The sequence below is a fragment of the Lepidochelys olivacea genome (genome assembly GCF_965140295.1).
Source record: "Lepidochelys olivacea isolate rLepOli2 genome assembly, chromosome: 6".
NCBI classification, from domain to species: domain Eukaryota; kingdom Metazoa; phylum Chordata; order Testudines; family Cheloniidae; genus Lepidochelys; species Lepidochelys olivacea.
In genome coordinates, this window is record NC_140416.1 from 65,561,095 (window position 1) to 65,578,155 (window position 17,061).

Below are 17,061 nucleotides of genomic sequence, written 5' to 3' on the forward strand. Positions count from 1 at the left end.
TCACGGCTAAATGAAACAGTAAACAAAATTAAGGATCTTTACACCTTTGTTTTTCTAAGGCTGAAAGGCATTTCCCCCCCTCCTTTCCTCTTGAAGCCAACCTAGCCATGTGCTAGTTCCTAAACATTACCATTACAGTGAACTAGAACAGGAGTACACAAACGTTAGTTCCTTAGACAGCCTTATAATGAAGTACATTTTAAGGGAAGCTTCACAAGAAGCTAGTCTATGAATTCAATCAGTTTAGATTATGTTCATCGTCTCTTTAAAGCTATCATTGTTTTACTTGGTGTACAAGATCATCCCTGACAAATTCCATCACAGATGGATGTGGGGAATAAGACTATGTCCCAACAGTAACACTGGAGAGAATACAGTTTTGACAGATACTGAAAACAGAAGAGAAAGAGTATTACCCAGAAAGCTATATAGGAAGAGTTTCCTCATCATACATCACATTTTGTGGAATTCATGTTTCTACTCCCAATCTCTTCCTTCCCCGACCTTCCCCCGCCAAAAAAAAAGGAGACTATACAGAATCTCAACTGATTTATTTTTAAAGTGTTAAATGCTCATTTTGTCAACCACAAATCTCATCAGGGCAGGCAATATGTAGCTGGTACTTTCCTTATTGTTTAAGGACCCCATATCTTGGTTGGCACAAGGTAGACCACCACTCCAAGGGGGCAAGTTTGGCTCTCTTACAATAAGGGACAAACTGAAATGCATTAACAGAACACTAACTTATACGTGAGAGGTTTCAGAGTAACAGCCGTGTTAGTCTGTATTTGCAAAAAGAAAAGGAGGACTTGTGGCACCTTAGAGACTAACCAATTTATTAGAGCATAAGCTTTCGTGAGCTACAGCTCACTTCCTCAGATGCATATTGTGGAAACTGCAGCAGGCTTTATATATACACAGAGAATATGAAACAATACCTATTCCCACCCCACTGTCCTGCTGGTAATAGCTTATCTAAAGTGATTTCCAGCACAAATCCAGGTTCTCTCACCCTCCACCCCCCCACACAAATTCACTCGGGTTCTGCCTGTTCTCTCCTCACAGAAATGGTTCTTGTGACCCACCTGCCTTAGACCACCCTAGGACCAATGCTAACCCAGAGTCCCCAGCAGCCTAAGCACACCCTTTCCCAGAGCTCCAGCCTTGTAGGTGCTCAGAGTTTACAGTCCACCTCTTCAGGGACACCTGACAATGAAAGCAAACAGACAGTTTATGCCAGTTTACTTAATTTGTTTGGTTAGCCAAGCAGTTAACTGATCTTGCTGATGTCCAATATTAATCTATTTTCTGAGCCGCTTATCTTACAGTTCCCACACACAACGTAATCATTGCAAAAAGGGAAGCAGAAACACTAGACATCCCTTTGTTGCACAGTATCTCACTGCCAACCCAAACCCACTGTTTCTCAGAAAACAATGAAAATTAGAATGATTAATCCTTATGAAATCAGGCAAGTTTCCCTATACCCATACGCAGATCAGGTGGAAACATTTAAGCAAAAAGTAAGATTTTCCTAGGAATTCATTTAACGCCATCATAAAAGGTAAGTAGTAAAGCTTTTTACTTACAGGATAAATAGATCAATTAAGTCTGGTACTGGTAACTGTTGAAGCCATCACTAAGGGTACCTCGACACTGCACACTCCTTACGGCATCAAGCAGAGTGCATACACTGCATGCCCCCAGCATTGGTATAAATAGAGTAGACAGCGAGGTACTGCTTAGGTGACTAAGACATGCCTGAACCCAGTGCCTATGGACCCTACATGGCTCCCGACACACCCAAGCAGTGCCTTCCAGTCTACACTGCTATTTTTAGCAGTGTAGTGCCCAGCTGCTCGAGCCTTTCCCCTCCACAGGGAAAGGCTCCTGCAGTGGGAGGCAGCAGGCAAAGGCTCTGACAGCTCCCTGCTTCCAGAGCATTTCCTAGCCACAGGGAGCTGCTAGAACAGGGGTGGGCAAACTTTTGGCCCAAGGGCCACATCTGGGTGGGGAAATTGTATGCAGGGCCATGAATGTTGGGCTGGGGCAAGGGGTTGGAGTGTGGAAAAGAGTGTGGGAGGGGGTTCTGTGTGCAGGAAGGGGCTAAGGGCAAGGGGGGCATGGTACGGGGCTCAAGGCAGGGTGGCAGGAAGGATTAGGGGTGCAGGCTCCGGCCCGGCACCGCTTACCTCAAGTGGCTCCAGGGTGGCAGCGGCACACAGCTAGGGCTAAGGCAGGCTCCCTCCCCGCCCTGGCCTCGCGCCGCTCCTGGAAGTGCCCAGGATGTCCGGCAGTGGCTCCTGGGGGTGGGGTAGGGCAGGGCAGGGCAGGCGGCTCCGCTGCGTGCTGCCCTCGCCTGTGGCTATCACCCCAGAAGCTCCCATTGGCCATGGTTCCCTGCCAATAGGAGCTGCGGGGGGGGGGGGGGGGGAGGGGGGAGGAGGAGGAGGGCAGTGCCTGCTGGCAAGGACAGCGCATGAAGCGCTCTGCAGCCCCAGGGACGTGGTGCCAGCCGCAGGGAACCTGCCTTAGACCCGCTGTGCCACCAGGCTGGCAATCCCGTGGGCTGGACTGAAAGCCCTGACAGGCTGGATCCAGCCTGCAGGCCATAGTTTACCCTCCCTTGTGCAAGAACCTTTCCGTGCTGCTTCCCTCTGCTGGAGCCTTTCACTGAGATGTGTAGCACGCAGCTTGCTTTTGACTGCTGTGCATAGCTACATATACCCTACATGCTGCCACCAGTGAGGTGCAGCACAGATGTAGCTGGAGGGGCCGGGGGGGGGGGCGGGAGTTGCAGGACACTGCTTTAAATATTAGCAATGTCATCAATTGAAGGAGTAATGTCAGGACTTGGTATCAACTTTACTGCTACCCTGCAAAGAAGATGGCTCCCTTGTAAAGGGTCAGTGCCAAGTTGATAGGAGACACCATCATCACATGGCCTGCAAATCATAATGGCCACACCCTCTCCCTGGACATAGTAAAACAAGTTCTATTTACAGTATGAAGGTTCCAAATTTGATCACAAGTTTTATTCAACAGTTGTCTTTGGCATACAGTAGAACCTCAGAGTAACAGACACCTCGGGAATGGAGCTTATTCGTAACTCTAACAGAGACAAACACCTACAAGATCTCTGTCAAGCTTTCTTACAACTACAATACCCACCTGCAGAAGTAAAGAAACAGATTGATAGAGCCAGAAGAGTTCCCAGAAGTTACCTACTACAGGACAGGCCTAACAAAGAAAATAACAGAACGCCGCTAGCCGTCACCTTCAGCCCCCAATTAAAACCCCTCCAACGCATTATTAAGGATCTACAACCTATCCTAAAGGATGACCCAACACTCTCACAAATCTTGGGAGACAGGCCAGTCCTTGCCTACAGACAGCCCCGCAACCTGAAGCAAATACTCACCAACAACCACATACCACACAACAGAACCACTAACCCAGGAACTTATCCTTGCAACAAAGCCCGTTGCCAATTGTGCCCACATATCTACTCAGGGGACACCATCACAGGGCCTAATAACATCAGCCACACTATCAGAGGCTCGTTCACCTGCACATCCACCAATGTGATATATGCCATCATGTGCCAGCAATGCCCCTCTGCCATGTACATTGGTCAAACTGGACAGTCTCTACGTAAAAGAATAAATGGACACAAATCAGATGTCAAGAATTATAACATTCATAAACCAGTCGGAGAACACTTCAATCTCTCTGGTCACGCAATCACAGACATGAAGGTCGCTATCTTAAAACAAAAAAACTTCAAATCCAGACTCCAGTGAGAAACTGCTGAATTGGAATTCATTTGCAAATTGGATACTATTAATTTAGGCTTAAATAGAGATTGGGAGTGGCTAAGTCATTATGCAAGGTAGCCTGTTTCCTCTTGTTTTTTCCTACCCCCCCCCCCCCAGATGTTCTGGTTTAACTTGGATTTAAACTTGAAGAGTGGTCAGTTTGGATGAGCTATTACCAGCAGGAGAGTGAGTTTGTGTGTGTATGGGGGTGGGGGGGATGTGAGAAAACCTGGATTTGTGCAGGAAATAGCCCAACTTGATTGTCATGCACATTGTGTAAAGAGTTGTCACTTTGGATGGGCTATCACCAGCAGGAGAGTGAATTTGTGTGGGGGGGTGGAGGGTGAGAAAACCTGGATTTGTGCTGGAAATGGCCCACCTGATGATCACTTTAGATAAGCTATTACCAGCAGGACAGTGGGGTGGGAGGAGGTATTGTTTCATATTCTCTGTGTATATATAAAGCCTGCTGCAGTTTCCATGATATGCATCTGAGGAAGTGAGCTGTAGCTCACGAAAGCTTATGCTCAAATAAATTGGTTAGTCTCTAAGGTGCCACAAGTACTCCTTTTCTTTTTTCTAAAATGTTTGTAACTCTCAACAAGATGTTATGAGATGCTCCCCAGGGCAGACTGCTCAGAGTGGGAGCTCACAGCTATGCCCGTGAACATCAGTATCTTCACCACCTACCTGTAAGTGGTTGCCCAGCAAATGGGAGTGTGCACAGGCAGCTGGTTCCAGCCCCTGGCTACAAGCGTGATGAATAAGACACCCTGGGACACTGTAGAGTCAGTGGTACATGGTGCAGGCTGTGGCCCTTTAAAACTGAGCTGCTCCTCCAGAGTGCAGCGTGCAGGCAGGAGCTTGGGCTCCAGCAGCAAACACTCCAGGCCAGGTTCCAGCAGGAACTCGGGAAGTTTCTTTCCTGGAGGGGGCAGGAAAGAAACTGTGCTTGTAGCTTACAGGAAAGCTGCAGATCCCAGCACTGCTCCTGCTCTGCCTTCTTGGGGGCTCATAGCTATGCCAGTGAAACTCAGCAACTTCACCCCCTACCTGTAAGTGGTGCTTCCCACATGGCAAATAGGTGGTGGGGTGGGATCAGGCAGCCCCGATGTGCCTACCTTTAAGATGCAGTACAGGCACAGTATAGTAGGTTGTTTTTTGGTCTCTGCTGCTGCCTGATTGCTTACTTCCAGTTCCACATGGTGTCTGGTTGACCAGTCAGTCCATAACTCTGGTGTTCATATCTTTGAGGTTCTACTGTAGTACCAGTTTCATACTTGTCAAATAGGTGACCTTCACCAGCAAAATGACAGGAGTTAATATATAGCACCATATTTCCATGTAGCTATTCAGAGGTCACATGGCTGTAAGCCAAAGCACAAGAAGCCAAGAAGAACTTAAGGTCTGTAAGTCAAATAAAATAGAACTTAGGTAAGTAACAGCTTCTAGGCCTCCGACAACCCTGTTTAAAACAACTGGGTAAAACCAATACCTCTATGAAAGCTAGATACTGCATCTAGTCTGAGCTTTTTATTATATAAAGTTTGCTTTAAAAAGTGGACATCTAAGCAGTGATGTTGAAAAAAAGTTTGGCTTTCCACAAACTTGTCAAAAATAAAATCTGAAACAAATTTGGAACAAAAGTATATTGCTTTGAGTAAAGACAAGCTTATGAATTTTAGAAAGGCATCCACACTTTTTCCATGATTTAGAACGCTAGTGTCTAGCAACTTTTGACTTCTACTGTTAGTGAAAACAAATTGAGTTTTCTTCTATGCACCCATTCCAAAGGAAATTGACTGATGTGAATTAACTAAATATTACAGCCATCTTGGGATCACTGCTCATGGTAACCATACAAAGATGCAGAAACCCTGTCTGATGTAGAAGTTTTTAATTTACATTAAACCTGCAATACATGGCTGTGCATCTTGCCAAGGCCACTCATGTCTGAACCATGCACTCAAGCCAGTCTGAAGGAGGAAACAGGAGGTGTATGAAAAGCATTCCCTGGGGTCCACCAGTCTTAGTGGCAGACCAGCAAGGGAAAAAGGGTGGGGAGAGAAACAGGGCCTTCAATCCTGCATTCCCAGTTGGGATGGTCTAGAAGACTCAGTCTATCTTTGAGCTTTCTGACACAGAAGCTCCTAACCCTGGTCAGTAGGAGAGGCATGTGGACTTGTTCCACCTTCAGCAACTTCATGGATTCACTTAATTCAGGGGTCCTTCAGGTAAGGTGAGAGGTTAATGGCTCGATCCAGCCCTTAGAGAAGTATCTTAATTTTAGGGAAATTGGAGGGAAGATATAACTTTTTTGATATCTTTTTTATATCAATCCAAACTGTGAAAAAAATTTAGGCTCAGATCCACAGTCCATGCACCAATTCCGACACTGTCCAATACTGGAGAATTGTTACATGTATCTGTGTCATTTTAAATGTGGGGTTTATTTGCTTTTTTCTGAGGTTCTCTTGAATTTCAAGGGGCAGTGTCCAAGGGCTAACAATAGAGCGTCCATTAAACCTTGATGGTCTTCTTTTCAAATAGACCACTAAGAAACATACCCAACTGTATGATGCAGTTTCAACATAAGGGGATTATGGATTGAACTCCAAGCCCTAGCATAGACTCGGACTCTAAGGTCAGAAGGGACTATCATGATAATCTAATCTGACCTCCAGCACATTGCAGGCCACAGAACTACATCCACCCACTCCTGTAATGGACCCCCTAACCTCTGACTGAGTTACTGAAGTCCTCAACTCTTGATTTAAAGACTTCAAGTTACAAAGAATCCACCATTTACACTAGTTTACACCTTCAAGTGATCCCTACTTACATGCAGCAGAGGAAGACAAAAAACTCCCAAGGTATCTGCCAATATGACCTGGGGGAAAATTCCTTCCTAACCCCAAATATGGTGATCAGTTAGACCCTGAGCATATGGGCAAGACCCACCAGCCGAACACCTGGGAAATAAGTCTCTATAGTAACTCAGAGCTCTCCCCATCCAGTGTCCCATCACCAGCCACTGGAGATATTTGCTGCTAGCAGTTGCAGATCAGCTACATGCCATTATAGGCAGTCTCATCATAAACTTATCAAGCTCAGTCTTGAAGCCAGTTAGGTTTTTTTGCCCTCACTGCTCCACTCCCCTTGGAAAGCTGTTTTGGAACCTCACTCCTTTAATGGTTAGAAACCTTCATCTAATTCAAGCCTAAACTTGTTGATGGCCAGTTTATATCCATTTGTTCTTGTGTCCACACTGGTGCTTAACTTAAATTCCTCTCCCTCCCTGCTATTTATTCCTCTGATGTATTTAGAGAGAGCAATAATATCTCCCCATAGCCTTCTTTCAGTTAAGCTAAACAATCCGAGCTCTTTGAGTCTCCTCTTATTCCTTGGCTCATCCTAGTAGCCCTTCTCTGCACATTTTTTATACAAAGAAAGGTATTTCTACCAAAAACAAAAAACAACCTATTTATTCCTCCATAAAGAAAGAGATTTCAGCTGTCCTCACTCGAAAATATTAGCCACAGATACTTTAACATAGCAGTTTAAATTAGAAAAAAAAGTCAATATTTGAAGAGTAACTCCCTGAAAACAAAATCCAACTCTCCACAGGGCAAACAGAACATGAATGGAAAGTAATGTATTACCATCAGCAGCTATGGTAAATTTTATGACCTACAAAAAATGTAAAAAAGACTGAATTCTAGTGTCAAGATATTCAAAAAACAAGAAGTTCTAAACATGTAACTAAACAGAAAACACTGTTCACTCATTTCAGCAACAGTTCTCACTTTCTAACAGACATTATCTTGTAGACACATCCCCCTCAAACTCTTGTCACAAGCCTTCCCTGAAGCAAATGGTGTTTGCTGAGACAACAAAGTAATCTTAAACCAGTGAAGCCAAGAAAGATGAGAAATTTCCTTGACTGCAATAAATATGGTACTTTAGTTATTATTCTGTCTCCCATGTGTAGATCTTTACATTAATAGATCTTCCATCATTGCCTGTAACTTCCACTACTCTAAGTTATCCAGGTCACTGGCATTTGGTGCTTATCTCCTGTATATTTCCAACCACTTCAATATTTGTGTCAACTGTAAATTTTATCATAGTTAAATTTATCCAGGGATACATCTAACAATGATCACTCGAGCCTCTAACATAAGCAACTCTGATCACCTACAGGTATTCCGTAGTGGATTTCAAGCTGTGGTCTGCAACAGGGAGTTTGTATAGTCCTCCTGAATTACATAATGAATCTAGAACAACTAAAAACAACCTCACAATTAAAGATTTCCATACTTAAGAAAAAATGTTGCTAAGGGTAGGTGTGTTAAGATTTAAATTGGACTGTCAAAGATGACAGTTCAATCAACTTATGAGTCCCCTTCATCCTCTAGCCAAGTCCCTTCTCTCCCCAGACATGCCTCTCACACTATCCCCTCCCTCCCAGAAATGTCCCCCTCCACCATACCATTTGCCCTCCCTCCAGTTCTGCTATTGCTCAGCTAATACAGCTTCACAAATTCTTCCTTCCTCACCAGTATCAGAGAACAAGCTATGCCTTGATGCTTGTTCCCCAAATCAGATAAAGGGCTTTTCATGGCAGATAAGAGTTCCCCCTTTTTTCTTGAGTGTAACCAATAAAGGGGTGAGGGAAAAGAAAATGAAGTTATCTGTCAGCCAAGGAGGATAGTTACTGCTGGAGTACAGAGAATGATGACAAAGCCAGGGTCTTACTACATCTTATGATTCTAACATTGCATGTTTGCCTTGTACAATAACTGTCCTTTTGGGGAGAGGCGAGAGAAAAATTGATATCCAATTTGTGAACGAAACTGGAAGAATCTCAGACTGATTCAGCAGTAAGAAACTCCACACCCAACATCTGGCTATGGAATACTTTCATCTCTAATTTTCCCACTTCAGACTTCCAGGTTATTAGTAATCAGAAGTTGTTAGCCTCTAATGTCTGTTCAGTGGTCTGTGCTGGTGATTGTCACATTCCTAGGGAAAAAGAAAAAAAAGTATATTTGGCACTGTAAGAAAAAAGACTAAACAAACATGAAGACTCACCTCAAGAGCTAATTTGCACTGCTTACATTTGAAGAACATTGGCAGGGCAGCATGAGGAAAACACTGCACACTAATTTTTATACTTTCTGCAACTCACATGGTTACTTTGGTTTTATTTTGCTTTTAAAATAGACTATGCAACACTGATCTGATGAGCCCCACCTGGGGCATCCTCCTGCAGCAGACCATAGCACAATCGTCAGGCCTGTCTCAGTTTCTCCATGAAATCCACCTGCACAAAGGAATATTATATTTCGGTGCAAATTCAAACCCTATATTCATATGGAGTGTCTCAGTTCACTTATCACTCATAGTAAAAACAGCTCCTCTCAAATCCCCACAGACAGACAAGATAACACAGTAGCTCTTCAAACCCTTTCAAAGGTCACCATTCACAGGTCACCCACCCGTCAAAGTTCTTTTAGCCCCTTTCCAGGGCCCTACTCTCCAGGCTGCCTGAGAGCTCCAAGAGTCACTCCTCTCCTGAAGTCTTCTCTCATTGCCCCAAGTCAAGTTCCCTGCCACAGAACTCTCCACAGTATTGCACTCAAGTCAGGCCTCCAGACCCCAGTGCTCCTGCTGCTCAGGGAACATCCCTCCAGACTCGCCCCTTGTTCTGGGCTCAGCTTCCTGCAGCAAGGGGACTTCCCATAGTGTTCCATTCACCAAGGTGTCCCTGCCTGCAAGTCCTACATCTACCCTTGAGCATCAACCCTCTTGTTTTGGAATCAGCTTCTCCTACCTAGGCTGGTTCTTCCCCTCCTTCCTGGGGGCCTCTAAACAAGCTCTCCTCTAACACAGCAAGGGTTCCCCAGCTCTGGCCAGTACCCACTATCGACTTTTTGCTCTTCCCAATGCTCTCTGTACCAGCTCTCTCCCCTCTTTCTCCTCCTTAGGCAGCTGTGGCCACAACCAATGCTATGGAGATTTAAAAAAAATATATATTTTAAATAAAGTAGTTTTAATTCCTCTAATGTTAGGAAATCTAAGATTATTTCTCTTAGACAGTTTTGTACTTCCTCCACTCCATTTTTGGCAGGTACTTATTTTGAGCCCTGTGGATCTCTCTACACTACAATAAGACACGCTGCGAGGGTTCCAGAGCCAGGCTCCAGCTCAAGCCCAGACATCTACACTGCAATTTTATAGCCCTGCAGCAGCCGGAGCCAAAGACAGGTGACATGGGCCAGCCATGAATGTTTTATTGCAGTGTACACATATCCTGTATTTTCTAAAAGCACGAGAGTATTTCCTTGTTTGTGTACTTCTGTAGTTATCAGCAGGACCCATCTCAGCTCTAGGAAGCACTCTTGTTGTTCTCCATCTATTTTTAGTATCATATTGAATGCGATTCAGGTGCTAAGAACACTAGTACCCCAATGATCAGGAAGAGATCCCAACACAAACTCTTAAAGTTCTCTCCACTTCCTTCTACTTTACAGGCACTCACAAAAATCATTTTGACTTTAATAGATACCAAATGTTGTACTCGCTCTAATCTTATTCTTTAATCCAACAGGATTGCTGGAGATATTTGCTTTGTAACATCCAACCAGTTTCCTTACTTTTTCAACTGCAGGTAGAGTCCCAAGAACCGCAAGGCCATTTAGCACTACCTGTTCCCTCAGGTTAACAACCTAGTGTGTTAGAAAGTCAAGTAGCTTTAAATGCATTAGCCACATAACATAGCAAATTTTAATAGAAGTCATTCATTTGCACAATTTATAGTTTAAGAGTGACGTGCATTTAATAAGCATCACATCCAGTTAGAATGATTGGGGGGGGGGGGGGAGAAGATGTGTGGAATCAAATTTAATTTCTGAAATAACAAGGAAATAAAATATTTCTGATCAAGACTGACCGACCAACAATACAAAGCAAATAGCTCATCACTATTAACAAATCATGGTGCAAGTTTTCAGATCTTTAATGTCTCAACCTGGTAAATTACCTCATAACTCAGCTCATTATCTAGATTAAAAAAATTACAACACAATTCATTTTAAGTCTACAGGCAGTTCCTTTTTCCAGTAATTGTCCCCAGTCTAGCACTTGCTTTTTCCTCCTAAATATTACATTTGTTAAAGCGTCTCATTCACTAAGTTAGTAGGATTTCCCCTCTTTTGTATGTTGTACTCTCATGCCTTCCACAAAAGGGGCAGGGGGAAGACTACATTCCATATAATATGGAAAGGATTTAGACTATACCTGTGTTTCTCAGCTGGTGTGTTGTGACCCTCCACCCCTTCTCCAGAAAGGGGACAGGGGAGATCACAAAAGACAGTCAGAGGGTTGTGAGGCATTGAAATTTTTATTACAGTTCTCAAGCAGTGAAAACAAGATTTCCAGAATAATTTCAGGGCAGTGAACCAAAATCTTCTGTGTTTGTGAGGTCAAATGCAGTGACAGTTGTATTATATAGGCTTATTGTTACTTAGGGTTTTTTTTTTTTTTTTTTTTTTTTTACACTACACACTTTTATAATGGGGGGGTAAAGTGCCAATAAAAAAGGCACTAGCTTGAGAAGTACTGGACTATACAAAAGTCTAATGTAGTACAATAGTTGATATCTTTGATCACTGAATACTCCTGTCTCTCCACAAGAAGCTGGTGGGATGAATAAAAATATACTGAAATAGTTTATATCTTTCCTCTCAGAGCAGACCCAGAGGGCAACTATTCCTCCACTGACAAACCCTCATCTGCAGAGTCCTACAAGGGTGAGTCCTGCCCCACATACCATTCAACATATCTAAGAAGCTGCTGGGAGGCCTGATGAAGCAACCCAGGTTGAAGTGCCAGCACCACATGGATGTAGAGCTGGTCATCATCTAACAATCACCGCCACTACACAGCTACTGCCATGTTTTGCCAAAACCAACATTCGGATGGAGAACAGTTGGCTAAAGCTTTACCCTAAGACGACAGAGAATGCTGTTATGAAGTGAGAAATGCTTCACAGAACTTGCTTCTTCTATAACATCCCCCCATTATAATGGGCATCTGTACAGATATTAATAAGTCAGTCTGTGACAAATATCCACTTCTATCTGCAAGTGATCACCCAATTATTTCAGAAGAGTCACCAAAGAGCCATTATTGTTAGTGAAAAGCTCCTGTGCACCAGAAATACTGGGACATCAAGTAGGGGAATCACAAGTAAAAGTAGAGACATAGTATTCCAGCAATAGTCTCTCTGTTGCCCTAAACAGAGATAATACCATGTCCAGTTTTCAAGATGTGAAATTGAAAAGGGTTCAGCAGAGAGCCAGAAGAATATTCAAGGTTTGGAAAATGTGCTTTACAGCAAAAGATTAAAGAAGCTTAGTTTATTTAGTCTATCCAAGAGAAGATAAATAAAGATAAGACTTGGTCATGGTTTGTAAATACCTGCATAGGAAGTTTTTTCTGAGAAGCGCTCTTTGAATTTAGTATACAAAGGCATAACAAGATACAAGGCTGGAAGTTAAAGATAGACAAATTCAGACTAGAAATAAATCAGAACTTTAAGACAATGAGGGTAATTAACGATCAGAACAGATTACTTAAGTATTTAGTTCTCCATCACTGGGAGTCTTTACATTAAAAGTGGATCTGTACTTAAAAAATATGCTTAGTTTAAACCAGACATCATGGATTTGACTCAAGGATCACTGGGTGAAGTTCTACTACCTATGTCCTTCTGATCATAATAGACCCTTCTGGCCTTAAAGTCTATAAATCCAGTCAATGTTTTCTATGGGATCTTTCCATTAGATTAATGGCAGATGTTACTTATGACAATACAAGGTAAGAAATTCTTAGTGGGATAATACTATTGACTGTGTCCCTTTGGGCATTAATTTTACGTCTAGCCAGAGAAAAATTCTATGGAGCACAAAACTGCCGAACTATGGTAATGATACCAAATAGGCATATGTGGCCCTGTCCCTTAATCAAGGGAATTAAAAGTTTTCCCAGAGTATAGGTTTAAGGATATCATGTGTTGCAGAATAAAATGTTTGTGTTGAATTATTGCATTAAACCTTGTCAAGTGACTATACAAATAACTAACCTGATTTATCCTTTGTTTAATCTGGTGTGTTTACCAGTAAAAGTGAATAAGATTTACAAAACTCTCCTCAAAAGAAACTCCTTCACTAGCTCATTGATTTCTTGTGAAATTCTGTGCAAGCACCAGTGAAGAACGCAAGTAGAGTACACACAATCACACTTGACTAAAAACAGGGTAACACCAAACCGTAGGTTGCTGACAGGAGCATCTACAGGTATGAGATATTTCCAAAGAAAGAAAGGCAGGAAATAAGAGACAAACATGATTGTTTCAGCAACAAAGTGGGACTCCTGAGCTGTAATCTCAGCTCTGACAGTGACTTTCTGTGTGGCCTCACTCATGTCATAACTATTCTGTGCCTCAGTTATCACAACTGAAAGAGAGACAATGGCTATCCCCAAAGGAATGCAGGGATTTAATATACTGATGTTTGCACAGAGATTTGAGATAAAAAGTGATGAGCAGTACTATCATAAATTTGAAATTAGGTGATTTAGAAGACAAAAACAGCTGGCTTAGGACTACTACATCTTTTACATGAAAGAATGCATGGAAAAAACGCATGTGCTTTTTTAAATCCCTTTATTAGTTGAAAGGAGAAGAAGCCTACTTATGTTATAGGCACAGCAGATTCCTGCTGCCGGACACTATAAAGTGTCAGCACCAGAACCTCCTCCCTCCCCCTCCCATATTCCCCTCCCCTCAAAGTCTGTCTCATATCCAAACAAGTAAAGCAACTGTGGGGGGAGAGGGGGAGAACAAAAACAAAAAAACAAAGATACCATTCTGCACCCTTCCTGGCTTCTCTTATCAACTTCCTGAACACATTGTAAAGATGAGATGGCATTACCAGTGCCTGTTCTTCCAGCCGTCTCTTCTTGTAGTATGTTCAGCTTTTCATTTGTCCAAGCAGAGCCAGCTTGTTGCCTCTGGGAAAACCCCATGACCAGTGTATAAGAGCCCTCCCACGATTGGCTGGAAGACCATCTATTATACACAAATTTAACACCTTACTGTACAGTTGGTTGCTGTCCCAAATGTGCCTAGACTTACAGAAGAGTGAGGTACTCAAAGGGATGAATTTCCAGATCAGTACTAGGCCTCTCTCAGAATCCACTTGCCAGACACTGATAAGCCAAAGAGCCCCCTCATCAGCACTGGGGACAGCCCACTTCTTTGTCCCCTGAAGAGCCTTCCTAGAGCAGCCACTCTAACCCCTGAAAGAAAAGGAGTACTTGTGGCACCTTAGCGACTAACCAATTTATAATACAGACTAACACAGCTGTTACCCTGAACTCTAACCCCTGAAGCGTTGTGAGGAGCAGAATAGATGTACAACATGTTTCTTCCAGCTGAATACTGAACTAATATCCCAATAGGATTATCAGTGGGCATCATATTGCTGAAGGCATGATATTATGTGTAATCTGCAAAATTAAGGAATATGCTCACTCAGATTCATGAGGTAGACAATGTCACTTTTCATGACAGAAGGGGTGTTAAACCCTGGTGTACTTGACTTACCCAGCCCCACGTAAATACATTACACCTTCCTAAATTTCCCTTGCAAATTCTACTTGATAGATTATTCGTTTGGCTATACTTCTGCTGTCTGTTATTAAACAGTAATTGTGTTCCATCCCAGATGAGGCTACAGCAGATGGGTGAAGTGATCCAGTATTCTTTATGTACCTCTCAGACAATCCTACATGGCTCAGATAACTAAAAGTTTATAAAGCACCTCAAGACTTTTGGATAAGAACTAGGGAAGAGTTGTTAAATATCTATGAAGCTTACAGGGGGTTGCTGCCTTGTCAGTTTGCTGACAGGGAAGCAGGACCTACCAGTTTTATGTTCTAAACCACTAAAAATAGAAATTTTATTTCTTTTAAAAACTACCTGATAGCATTTCTTAGGTACTGTGAGTTCATACAGAAAGCAAACAGGATCCCTCCCTTATAAAGGCCAGGGAGAAAGAATATCAAATTAGATGTTTAAAATCTAACATAGTAGAAGATTCATGCCATTTATCATATGCTCCAGATCTGCACAAAGGTTTGATAAACCAATAATATAAGCATGGTTTGCATGTGCCGCAAAGGCAATGAGTAGCATAAGGGTTCTACATCCCTAAGAACCTTTCTTTCAGCCATCACCTAGTATAAAGACTTTCCCAAACTCTTTCTGCAGAGATGAGGAGGCTCTATAAGGATAAAGAAACAAATTGCTCTTCTAAAAGCATCTTGAAGAGGGCAGCTGACATTCTTCAGTGCGAAGTGCCAATGGTTAGGAACCATTACGAAAGGGATAAATAACACAGAAAATACCACAATGCCTCTATATAAATCCATGGTATGCCCACATCTTGAATACTGCATGCAGATCTCATCACCCCATCTCAAAAAAGATATAGTAGAACTGGAAAAGGTACAGAGATGGGCAACAAAATGATTAGAGGGATGGAACAGCTTCCACGTGAGGCTAGATTAAAAAGACTTAGAAAAGAGATGACAAAGGGGGATAATGATAGCAGTCTATAAAATCTTGACTGGTGTGGACAACAGGGATAAGGAAATGTATTTACTCCTCCACATAACACAAGAACTAAGGGAAACCCAATGAAATTAATAGGCAGCAGGTTTTCAATGAACAAAAGGAAGTACTTCCTCACACAACACACAGTTAACGTGTGGCACCCTCTTGCCAAGGGATGTTGTGAAGGCCAAAACCGTATTAAAAACAAAACAAAACCTATAAGTTCAAGCAGGATAGGTCCATCAATGGCTGTTAGCCAGGATCGTCGGGGATGTAATAACATGCTCCAAGCATCCCTAGTCTCTGTTTACCAGAAGGTGGGAGTGGACGACAGGGTATGGATCACTTGACGATTACCTCTTCTGTTCATTCCCTCTGAAGCACAGGGCATTGGTCACTGTTGGAAGACAGGATACTGAGCCAGATGGACCACTGGTCTGACCCAGTATCGCCGTTCCTATGTTGCGGGCCATTCTTATTTCTAATGCTTAAACACTTATATTTTCTTCTCTATCTAGGTATGTATCTGCCACCCAGCATCAATTCCTGGAGCTCAGCAGTTCTCTCTTACACATGCTAAACAGCACTCCCTGAATGCATTATAAAGGACACATTTTAAACCAATGTATCAGGAGATAATAAGCACATGACCACTGTTCCCTCTAAGCTGTGCACACGCACACAGATCCTAAACCATGGGCACCCAGCAAAACACCGCATGCACAAAAGTTTGCACAGAAGCACAACAATTTGCACAGAAGAAATTTTTTGCACACACGGCCCATCAAAGATTAGAGGGAACATTGTACATGAGTGAACACACACACACAGCTAAGTCACCACGGTGACTAGAACCGGAGATGTCGCCAATTCCCCACTACCTTTGTTGCTAGTAACTGGTGAAGCCTTTTAGCACAGCTGGCGCCTCCCCAGGAGAGGGCAGCACTCTCACAGCTCCGCCGGACGGGGAGAGCCTCCACGCCCGATCACTGGGCAGGAGCTCAGGACTCTGAAATCCATTCCCGGGAACTCACCGCCCCATCCCCGGCTCCCGTTCCGGCCTCACGCCTGGGGCCCGCACTAAGGCCAGGCTCATGGGCAGAGGGAGCCAGCCCATGCCTCGGGGAGCGAGCCCCTGCGTGGGGCAGCCCAGAGCGCTCTCCAGCCCAGCGCACCAGACCAGACCCGGACTCCGCCCTGCTCCCACCCCACCTCGAGCTGGGCAACACGGGCCGCCCCGCTCCCCGCAAAGAGGGGGCGCCACACCCAGAGATTTCCGCCTCCTCCCACCTGCAGGCGCCGCCACCGCGCTCGAGTCCAGACTGCGAGCGGAGCCGTCGCTTTAATACCCCATCCCGAGTCTCCCCGCACCACAGACACCTGCCCGGCAAGCAGAGCCACCAACCCCACCGGAAGCGGAAACCAGCGCCGCCCACCTGACAACACAGCGGGGGAGAGTCACTTTCAACATGGCGGAGAGAAAGGCACCTCGTCGGCCACACCCAGCATGGCGGCTGGCCCCATTCTCGCGAATCACCACCCAGCAGCGCGGAGAGAGAG

The 17,061-nt window shown here is 43.9% G+C and overlaps 1 protein-coding gene across 1 annotated transcript in view; it reads right to left on the reverse strand.

The window, feature by feature from the left end:
• SNAP23 (synaptosome associated protein 23) overlaps positions 1 to 16,923 on the reverse strand; it is a 40,549-nt gene extending 23,626 nt beyond the window's left edge. The window contains exon 1 of the mRNA XM_084632394.1: positions 16,792 to 16,923. The gene's annotated coding sequence lies outside the window, so the exon portion shown is untranslated. The remainder of the gene's footprint in view (positions 1 to 16,791) is intronic.
• Positions 16,924 to 17,061: the final 138 nt, after the last annotated feature.